Source organism: Arachis hypogaea, chromosome 14 (assembly GCF_003086295.3).
Source record: "Arachis hypogaea cultivar Tifrunner chromosome 14, arahy.Tifrunner.gnm2.J5K5, whole genome shotgun sequence".
In the NCBI taxonomy this organism is placed as follows: Eukaryota; Viridiplantae; Streptophyta; class Magnoliopsida; order Fabales; family Fabaceae; genus Arachis; species Arachis hypogaea.
In genome coordinates this window covers 126,817,154-126,826,897 of record NC_092049.1, presented here as the reverse complement: position 1 = coordinate 126,826,897, position 9,744 = coordinate 126,817,154, and the positions used below count along the sequence as shown (strand labels likewise).

The window sequence follows — 9,744 nt, the reverse complement described above, 5'->3', positions numbered from 1 at the left end:
ATTATAAATTGTGTATTTTTTTCAATAAACCAACTAATTAAAATAAAAAATTAAATTCTTAGTAAATTTTTTGCATTTTCCATTTTAAAAGTAGATATTGTATTATAAGAAAGATACTAAATACCGTCGAATGTAACAGCCCAGACCACCCGCTAGCACGATATTATCCGCTTTGGCACACGGTCTCACGGTTTTGCCTTTGACAATAGGGATGATAGCCGAAGCCCCCCACACTCACTCGTCAAAACATGTCATGCTAGGGAGAGGTATCCACACTCTTATAAGGCATGCTTCATTCCCCTCCTCAACCGATGTGGGACCTTACAATCCACCCCCTAAGGGAGCCCAGCGCCCTCGCTGGCACATCGATTCGGGTTTCGGCTCTGATACCATCTGTAACAGCCCAGACCACCCGCTAACATGATATTGTCCGCTTTGGCACACAAGGTCTCACGGTTTTGTCTTTGATGATAGGGATGATAGCCAAAGCCCCCCACACTCACTCGTCAAAACGCGTCATGCTAGGGAGAGGTATCCACACCCTTATAAGGCATGCTTCGTTCTCCTCCCCAACCGATGTGGGACCTTACAATCCACCCCCTAAGGGAGCCTAGCGTCTTCGCTGGCACATCGATTCGGGCTCCAGCTCTGATACCATCTATAACAGCCCAGACCACCTGCTAGCACGATATTATCCGTGTTGGCACACAAGGCCTCACGATTTTGCCTTTGACGATAGGGATGATAGCTGAAGCCTGACGATCTGGATTCTTGTTAGTAAAGAAATTCACAAATAAATTCCCGTTGTAAGTGTAGCTTCTAAACCAACAGAGAATCCTTTCGTACAAAAGTTTTGGTGGTCACTTAAGCAAACCCAATAAAATTAATAACCAAAGTATTGAAACCTCGAGTCGTCTCTCAAGGAATTGCAGGGAGGTATGATTTATTATTGGTTATGGAAAAAGTATATTTTGTTTTTGGGTTTTTGAAATAGAGAACAAGTAATTTAAATGATAAGAAAAATAAATTAATAATTATAAAAATCTCTTGCAAGGTATAAGAACTGGAAATCCCATCCTAGTTATCCTTATCAGGTGTGACGAGAATTGTTATTGCTCCCACTTAGTTAACCCTTACTAAATAAAGGAAAGTCAAGTGGACCAATCAATTTGATCCTCAAGTCCTAGTCAACTCCTGTGGAAAGACTAGCTTTAGAGCGATCCAAATCAATCAGCAATCCCAATTTTTAATCAACTGCTGAGTCTGATAACTCAAGTGTTACCAATTACTTAACCAAAGTAAAAAGGGCATAAATCTTAAATTAAATTAAAAGCATCATAAATAGAATAAAACAATCATAAATCTGAAATACCTCAATATGTATTAATTAAGAAAATCAATCCTAACATGGAGTTCATAAACCAAATTGAAAAGATAAATAACAATTAAAGTAATAGAATAAATAAACGTAAAAAATAAATTAAAGGAACATTGAACCTGTGATTGAAGAGAAGTAGCCTAATCATAATAGAAATCCTAAATCCTAATCCTAATCCTAAATCCTAAGAGAGAGGAGAGAGCCTCTCTCTCTAAAAGCTACATCTAAACCTAAAATTATGAATAATGAATGTTGTATATGTTGTATTTTGAATGGATGTATTTCTCCACTTTATAGTCTCTAATCAATATTTTCTGGGCCGAAAACTGGGTCAAAAATAGCCCAGAAATCGCCCCAGTGATTTCTGGTACATACAGGTCGCTGCAAAGTCACGCAGAAGCGTCGTCCACGTGTTAGCGTGGATTGGGTTTTTGCCAGGTCACGCGTTCGCGTGATCCACTCGTGGGTGTCACCTAGATTCGGGGCAGCTATGGCAAATTATATATTTTTGTGAAGCCCCGGATGTTAGCTTTCTAACGCAATTGGAACCGCGTCATTTGGACCTCTGTAGCTGAAGTTATGGTCGATTTAGTACCAAGAGGTCAGGTTGGACAGCTTTAGCAGTTCCTTCAGTTTCTTGTATTCCTTCCACTTTTGCATGCTTCCTTTCCATCCTCTAAGTCATTCTTGCCCTATAATCTTTGAAATTACTTAACACACATATCAAGGCATCGAATGGTAATAAAAGAGAATTAAAATACATAAATTAAAGGCTTGGGAAGCAAGTTCCAATTATAGAACAAGATTAGGAAGGAAAATATAAAACCATGCATTTTATATGTATAAGTGAGTAAAGAGTTGATAAAAACCACTCAATTGAGCACAAGATAAACCATAAAATAGTGGTTTATCAAAGCCCCCCACACTCACTCGTCAAAATGCATCATGCTAGGGAGAGGAATCCACACCCTTATAAGGCATGCTTCGTTCCCCTCCCCAACCGATGTGGGACCTTACAATCCACCCCCTAAGGGAGCCCAGCACCCTCGCTGGCACATCGATTCGGGCTCTGGCTCTGATACCATAATGTAACACCCTAACTATCAAAAGCCATGCTTTCGGCTGCGCCACTCTGATAGCTCGGATATTACGACGACTCTTATACTATTTAATACTAAAATATGAGCCTGTTTAAAACTTAGACCGAATTTTTCGAAAAACACACATTCATACTTACAGTATAAATTACAATACTCACAGGAAATACATATATATACATATACATACATATTAATTTACAAGCATCTCATAACCAAATCCTATCCCTCTTACAAAACTTGCAAAGTTAAAGGCGAGCGAAACATAAATACTAATACAATATAGAAATATCGTCTAATAGAAAAGAAATAAGCTCTTCCGAACTTCGTCGTCCGTAACCTGAAAAAGAAAAGACCTGTAGGGGAGTGAGAACATCATCCTCTAAAGGGTTCTCACTATAGGTTGTAGAATTACTATAATAGGATACGCGAGATAAAATCGTTACAGTGATTAATAAACGCCTTATGCATCTTTTCAAAAGGAAAGGTTTACTATAAAGAAAAATCCGAAATCCTTTCTGAAGGAGGAAACTGTTCATTTCTTAAAAATTCAAAAGCCTTTCAAAAGATTCATCCATGCTGAACCAAATTAGTTTTTCATACTTTTCTAATCCAGAAACATCAACTAAACATGGCCTTCGGCACACCTCATGGTCAACCACGGCCCTAGGCCTAAACAGTCCAAACAACAACCAATCACCACAGTCCAACAGAATCCCAGTCGCAAACACAAGTAGAAAGGTTCAAGCACAAACAAACAATTACTTCAAGTAGAGCAATTAGCAGTTAACCACAATTTATCACATAGGCAAACCAAGTACAACATGCACACCCAAACAATGTCACATAGATGCAAATGATGAATAACTATCCTAGTGGCTGATGATATCATCTGTCGGTTATAAAGCCAACTCGACAAGTCCTGGTAGCTAACCATTGGACTGTCCCTCTGTTGTGCATCCCCAACTCGAGTTATTCACAGTCATAATCATAATTTACATCCAACACCCTCAGTGGTGTATATTCACGGGGGAGAACTCATCTAGAACTTTCACAATGTTCGGCCACACTTACGACATAAGGTCAGCAGAGTATCGAGTCTAATCTCAACCTGGAGCACGTGGTGGCAAGCCACTGCTTCTACCCAAGAAAACTCGTATCTCAGATAATTGGAAGTGCAACAATTACTTTATCAATTCAATAACCATTCATACTCATACTCAGCCATCCGGCTCATAATATATTCCACAACCAGTCATGGTTCATTATCATATACAGCCATTTCGGCTCATAACATATTCCACAAACAGTCATAATTTATTATCATATACAGCATTCCGACTCATAACATAATAGCACTTCCACCATCCAACATCATCAAACATATAATCATCATTCAAGGCATAAATCACTTTTTCTCAAATCGCTTTGCTTTGAAATCAAAATCAATTCTTTCCAGCCTTAACTTGAAAAATCACATTTCTCAAATCACTTCTAGTTTATAAGCCATCTTTTTCAAAAGAAGTCTCCTCTTTCAAAACCAGCCACATCTTCACAACATCCTTCTAAAACTTCCAAACGATTTGGCAACTAGTCCAAATAAAAATCTCTTTTGAAGGATCCAAAAATCAGTCATCCCAAAACTGAATTTGATAATAAAAATTTCTCAGCAGAGCCTCAGGACTTTAGGAAAGGACAACCTATCTCAATTTCTTAAGGTATTCATTGAAACTCTTAAAATCATAGATTCTTGGTTTAAGTAAATAGAAATAGAATTTATTATAAAACCGAATCATATAAAGGCACAAGTCCCAACCTAATCTAAAACCAATTCACTTGAAATAGAGCCAATTCATTTAAACCAAAACCAGTTTCAGGTTCCTTCTTAAAACCAATTCCCTGACTCCTTTCCAAAATGTCACAAACGTAGTTATTCAGTCAAAAGTTCAATTTCCTTTAAAAACATTAAAAGCTTGTCTGCACAAAATCCTTAAGCCTAACTAAAAGCATCAGCTTTTTTTTTTATATTTAAAATCAATATCAGAACATAGTACTTTTCTTCAGTGCTTCAAAATGGTAAAATAATTTCTTTCTAAAGAAATCGAACTCAAGGCATATAGTTTTCTTAAATAAATTAAACTTGAAAACATAACTATGTTCTTGATAAATCGAATTATACCATTTCTCAAATTCAAGCCTTTCTAAATAACTTTTCAAACAAAGTCTAAGATTTTATAGAAATTTCGGTAGCACCTCCCTTAAAGAAAACCATTCCACAATCCTTTTCAATTCCAAAATCAATTTAGAAGCAAGCTAAAATCCAACAATCACCTCATTTTCATATCTCAAGGAAACCGTTTCAAGATCAAATCATTATCAACTGATTAAACTCATTTCCAAAATTTTAAAGAAACGGTTCAACAACAATCCATTTATCAAAACCAACAATAATCCAATGAAACATATAATTATATTCATCCAAGCCAGTCAAGCAATATATAAGACTTATATAATCACTAAAAAGTATATAATTCTCACATCAGTATCCATTTATAACAATCCCAAAATATAAAATGCGGCAACGAATTCCTTTTCTTTCGACCCGAATCCAATGGTAGCTTCAATTCACAGCTCCGCACACTTCGTAACAACATAAACAACTCTAAATCATAACATGCAACCTCGGTTACTAAATCCTAAGAACAGTAATATCGCAAAGGCTTTAATACACGTAACAGAAACGACGCAGCCGCGAACTCTGAGCACGACATGCAAGCATCAATACACAACCCTACGATAGATAATGCCACAACACCTCAACCTAAATTATCAGAACAGTGATAAAAGGCTTCTCAAACCAAAACGCTTACCAAGACCAAGGGAGAATGGCTGAACTGAAGCAGTGGCAGTCTTCGAACCGGTTCGACGGTAGCCTGATAAATGAGGATTCATGTATAGTTTGGAATCAATCAAAACAAGAATCAATTTGTTGGTAGCTGATGAGCGGATAATTTATACGCTTTCTGGCATTGTTTTTAGTATATTTTTAGTATATTTTAATTAGTTTTTATTATATTTTTATTAGTTTTTATTTAAAAATCACTTTTCTGGAATTTACTATGAGTTTGTGTGTTTTTCTGTGATTTCAGGTATTTTCTGGCTGAAATTGAGGGACCTGAGCAAAAATCTGATTTAGAGGCTGAAAAAGGACTGCAGATGCTGTTGGATTCTGACCTCCCTGCACTCGAAGTAGATTTTCTGGATCTACAGAAGCCCAATTGGCACGCTCTCAATTGCGTTGGAAAGTAGACATCCTGGGCTTTCCAGCAATATATAATAGTCCATACTTTGCCCAAGATTTGATGACCCAAACAGGCATTCTAAGTTAGCTCAAGAATTCTGGCGTTCAACGCCGGAACTGGCACAAAAGTTGGAGTTAAAACGCCCAAACTGGCACAAAAGCTGGCGTTTAACTCCAAGAAAAGTCTCTACACATGGAAGCTTCAATGCTCAGCCCAAGCACACACCAAGTGGACCCAGAAGAAGATTTCTGCATTAATTACTTATTTCTGTAAACCCTAGGCTACTAGTCCTCTATAAATAGGACCTTTTACTATTGTATTTTAAGTTGATCTTTTACTCAGACTTTGATAGACCTTTGCACATTGGGGGCTGGCCTCACGGCCATCCCTAGACCTTCTTCTTATGTATTTTCAACGGTGGAGTTTCTACACACCATAGATTAAGGTGTGGAGCTCTGCTGTTCTTCATGAATTAATACAAGAACTATTGTTTTTCTATTCAACTCAAGTCTATTTCTTCTCCAAGATATTCATTCGCACCCAAGAACATGATGAATGTGATGATTATGTGACACTCATCACCATTCTCACCTATGAACGCGTGACTGACAACCACTTCCGTTCTACATGCAAACAAGCTTTAATGTGTATCTCTTGGGTCTCTAATCTCAAATTGGAACCTTCGTGGTATAGGCTAGAATTATTGGTGGTCATTCTTGAGATCTAGAAAGTCTAAAGCTTGTCTGTGGTATTCCGAGTAGGATCTGGGAAGGGATGACTGTGACGAGCTTCAAACTCGCGATTGTTGGGCGTGTGACAGACGCAAAAGGATCAATGGATCCTATTCCAGCATGATCGAGAACCGACAGATGATTAGCCGTGCGGTGACAGCGCATTTGGAACGTTTTCACTGAGAGGACGGGAAGTAGCCATTGACAACGGTGATGCCCAACATAAAGCTTGCCATGGAAAGGAGTATGAATGATTGGAAGAAGGCAATAGGAAAGCAGAGGTTCAGGAGGAACAAAACATCTTCATACGCTTATCTGAAATTCCAACCAAAGAATTACATAAGTATCTCTATCTTTATTTTATGTTCTATTTATCTTTTAATTATCAATTCTCCATCACCATCTGAATTCACCTGACTGAGATTTACAAGGTGACCATAGCTTGCTTCAAGCCGACAGTCTCCGTGGGATTGACCCTTATTCACGTAAGGTTTATTACTTGGACGACCCAGTGCACTTGCTGGTTAGTTGTGCGGAATTGTGACAAAGTGTGATTCACGTTTAAGAGCTCCAAGTCCTTTGGCGCCATTGTTGATGATCACAATTTCGTGCACCAAGTTTTTGGCGCCGTTGCCGGGGATTGTTCGAGTTTGGACAACTGACGGTTTATCTTGTTGCTTAGATTAGGTACTCTTCTTTTTATTTTTCAGAATTTTTAAGAATGAATTCTAGAGTTTCAAGGTGATGCTCTTATCATCACAAAAGCTGATTGATTCTCATCAATTTAGCTGCTGAATGTAATGTCCTGCTGAAACTTGGCCAACCATGTCTAATCTTTTTAGACTAAAGCTTTAGACTAACATTGCAGGATTCCTGTAATTCTTATTAAAAGTTTTGAATCTCTTTATTTTCTTTTCCATATAAGTTTCGAAAATCACAAAAAAAAAATTATAAAACCATAAAAATCAAAAATATTTTATGTTTCTTGTTTGAGTCTAATATCAATTTTTAAGTATGGTGTCAATTGCATTCTTCTTGTATTTTTCGAAAATATGCAATACGTTCTTCATTGATCTTCAAGTTGTTCTTGATGATTTCATTGCTCTGATCTTTAAATTCTCTTGTTTTGTGTGTTTTGTTGTTTCTCATATGCATTCTCAATTTGTTAGTGTCTCTTATATGAAAATTTTTAAGTTTGGTGTCCTGCAGGCATTGTTTGTTTGATTTGAGTTTCCTAAGATTAATTATATTTTGATTGTTTCTCATCATTGAAAAATTCAAAAAAATTCTCAAAGCTATGTCTTTTCAAGTCAATAATACAGAGAATTGAAGATTCAGAACATTCAGCAGAGGAATCAAACAGAAAAAGCTGGGCGTTCAAAACGCCCAGTGAAAAAGGAAAACTGGCGTTTAAATGCCAGCCAGGGTACCTGGCTGGGCGTTTAACGCCCAAAAAGGTAGGATTTTGGGCGTTAAACGCCAGGATGACACTAGAGGGAAGATTTTGTTTTTAATCCAAATTTTTTTCAAATCTTCATAACTTTTCAAAATCAAATCTTTTTCAAATCATATCTTTTCAATCATATCTTTTCAAAATCAATTTCTTTTCAATTTTTTATTTATTACTATTTTCGAAAATCCTTGCTACAATTAATAATTTAATTCAAGATTTTCTAGTTGTTACTTGCCTATTAAGAAAGGATCAAAAGTTTTAATTCTAGAATCATATCTTCTAATTTCTTGTTAGTCAAGTAATCAACTCTAATTTTAAAACTTTCTCTTTTTAGTTTGATTTTCAATCATATCTTCTCAATTATATCTTTTCAATCACATCTTTTTTAAAATTAATTTTCAATCATATCTTTTTAATTTATAATTTCCAAATCTTTTTCAAAATCACTTAATTTCTTTCCTAATCTTAATTTCGAAAATCTCAATCAAATTTTCAAATTTCTTTTCATTATTTCAAAATCTTTTTAATTTATTTTCGAAAATTCTTCCCCTCTTCCACATCCTTCTATTTAAGGTTCTAACACTCCTCCTCAAGATGCAATTCGAACTCTATCCCTCTTGATAAGTTCGAATTCTCTTCTATCTACCTTCTCCTTCTATTCTTCTTTTCCTCTGACACCTCAAGGAATCTCTATACTGTGACATAGAGGATTCCCTATTTTCTTGTTCTCTTCTCTTTCATATGAGCAGGAACAAAGATAAAGGCATACTTGTTCAAGCTGATCCTGAACCTGAAAGGACCTTGAAGAGAAAACTAAGAGAAGCTAAAGCACAATTCTCTCTAGAGGGCCTAACAGAGCTTTTCAAAGAAGAAGAAACCATGGCAGCCGAAAACAACAATGCCAACAATGCAAGGAAGGTGCTTGGTGACTTTACTGCACCTAATCCCGACTTCTATAGGAGAAGCATCTCAATCCCTGCCATTGGAGCAAACAACTTTGAGCTTAAGCCTCAATTAGTTTCTCTAATGCACCAGAATTGCAAGTTTCATGGACTTCCATTGGAAGATCCTCATCAGTTCTTAGCTGAATTCTTGCAAATCTGTGACACTGTTAAGACCAATGGGGTTGACCCTGAAGTCTACAGACTTATGCTTTTTCCTTTTGCTGTAAGAGACAGAGCTAGGACATGGTTGGATTCACAACCCAAAGAAAGCCTGAACTCTTGGGAAAAGCTAGTCAATGCCTTCTTGGCAAAGTTCTTTCCACCTCAAAAATTGAGCAAGCTTAGAGTGGAAGTCCAAACCTTCAGACAGAAGGAAGGTGAATCCCTCTATGAAGCTTGGGAAAGATACAAGCAATTGATCAGAAGGTGCCCTTCTGACATGCTTTCAGAATGGAGTATCATAAGAATATTCTATGATGGTCTGTCTGAACTATCCAAGATGTCATTGGATAGCTCTGCTGGAGGATCTCTTCATCTAAAAAAGACGCCTGCAGAAGCTCAGGAACTCATTGAAATAGTTGCAAATAACCAATTCATGTACACTTCTGAAAGGAATCCTGTGAATAATGGGACAAATCAGAAGAAAGGAGTTCTTGAAATTGATACTCTGAATGCCATATTGGCTCAGAATAAAATATTGACCCAACAAGTCAATATGATTTCTCAGAGTCTGTCTGGAATGCAAGCTGCACCAGGAAGTACTAAGGAAACTTCCTCTGAAGAAGAAGTTTATGATCTTGAGAACCCAGCAATGGAAGAGGTGAATTACATGGGAGAAC

At 36.9% G+C, this 9,744-nt stretch overlaps 1 non-coding gene across 1 annotated transcript; it reads right to left on the bottom strand.

Moving 5' to 3' along the window:
* Positions 1–9,242: 9,242 nt before the first annotated feature.
* Positions 9,243–9,350, bottom strand: LOC112745592 (small nucleolar RNA R71). The gene has a single exon (XR_003173511.1). It is a non-coding gene; the product is annotated as a small nucleolar RNA R71 (small nucleolar RNA).
* Between the last annotated feature and the right edge of the window lie 394 nt (positions 9,351–9,744).